Here is a 1,882-nt window from a genome sequence, read left to right on the forward strand (position 1 = left end):
TCCTAAACGCTGATTCCACCCAAAATATGAATCATTTTAATGGTTTATTCAAGAAGTGCTTCACACAAAGTACTACTTCATGTCCAAGTACTTATAGATTCAAAGGTTATTCCACATAAAGTACAACTTGCAGTTTGAAAGGTTTATTCCACTCAACCAGTACTGTCTAGCAAGTTGTGGCAAGGTTTATACAAGACAAAACACTACTGTCTAAGTGCTTATAAATACGAAGGTTTATTCCAGTGAGACAGTACTCTCTAAGACAATAGAACAATATGCTATGGCCTTTGTAGTCTCTGGATCTCAGAAAGGTTTGAAAAGTTGAAGAAAATGTTTTAACATTAAAGAATTAAAACTTGATTCACATTTAATGCTCACGCTATGACTGTCCTTCATTCTGGCCAGAAACAACATCTTTGTGACTCATCCAACTCAATAGGAGAGCCAAATCCCACAGGTCCCAGAAGTGTGATCCTGAGAATGCAGCCTCTGTGTGACGGGTCATGCACGGTGACTGTGAGGGCAGATCCACACCAAGGGGGAGACAAAGGGAAAGGTTTAGTAAAAGGTTTTATTGTACATGAGGGGAAGGTGAATAACCCAGTGAGGGGATCCGGTGCAGGGACATAGACCCTGGAGCGGGGAGGAGTGGAGCCTTCGGAGCCGTGGTTCTGACGAAGAGGGTCCCAGGGGTGGTGTACGAGGAGCCGGTGCCCGTGAGTGCCAATATCCGCGGGGTTATCTTGGTGTGGAAAGGGAGCCGTGAAGGAGGAAACCAGGGTAGTGCGCAGGGGTCCGGTGCTCGTAGGTGGTGGTCTCATGAGTGGTTCTCCTGAAGAAGGTACCCGTGGTGGTGAAGTCCTGTGGGTGCGAAGCGCTGGAGTGTCCGGAGGAATGCTGAGTGCTGGAGCCGAGGAGGAACACTGGAAACAGGCAAGACAAACATACGATTAACTCGCGACTAGAGAACACTAGAGAATACTAGAAATGCTCAAGGAGGTGAAGTAGAAGGGTCCAGGACAAGCAGGGTGTGCAGCAATGAGCCGGGAGGGCGGAAGGGGAAAGGCTGGAGGGCCAAGAACACTAGAGGACAGCAGCATAACCATCAGGAGGCCGGGCTCGGGAACGTTCGGCAGCGGGGCAGTCTCCCTGCCCGCCTGGCTGTCATCGCTCGGCGGCGGCGGGGCCTCTGGAACGCTCGGTCGGCGGGATTGTTTCCCTGCTCGGCGGCGGCGGGGCCTCTGGAACGCTCGGTCGGCGGCAATGAAGTCTTCCTGCCCGCCTGACTGTCATCGGGGCCTCTGGAACGCTCGGTCGGCGGCGGGGCAGTCTCCCTGCCGGCGGGGCTGTCATCGCTGGTCTCCCTGCTCGGCGGCGGCGGGGCCTCTGGAACGCTCGGTCGGCGGCAGTGAAGTCTCTCTGCACGCCTGACTGTCATCGCTCGGCGGCGGCGGGGCCACTGGAACACTCGGCGGCGGGGCAGTCTCCCTGCCGGCGGGGCTGTCATCGCTGGTCTCCCTGCTCGGCGGCGGGGGAGGCCTCTGGAACGCTCGGTAGGCGGCGTGGCAGTCTCTCTGCCCGCCAGGCTGTCATCGCTCGGTCGGCGGCGGGGCAGTCTCCCTGCCCGCCTGGCTGTCATACCTCGGCGGCGGCGGGGCCGTCTCCCTGCCCGCCTGGCTGCCATACCTCGGCGGCGGCGGGGCCGTCTCCCTGCCCGCCTGGCTGTCATCGCTTGGCTGCGGCGGGGCTTCTGGAACGCTCGGTCGGCGAGACTGTCTCCCTGCTCGGCGGCGGCGGGGCCTCTGGAACGTACGGTAGGCGGCGGGGCAGTCTCCCTGCCCGCCTGGCTGTCATCGCTCGGTCGGCGGCGGGGCCTCTGGAA

The sequence above is a fragment of the Stegastes partitus genome, unplaced genomic scaffold (genome assembly GCF_000690725.1).
Source record: "Stegastes partitus isolate 25-593 unplaced genomic scaffold, Stegastes_partitus-1.0.2 Scaffold2738, whole genome shotgun sequence".
NCBI lineage: Eukaryota > Metazoa > Chordata > Actinopteri > Pomacentridae > Stegastes > Stegastes partitus.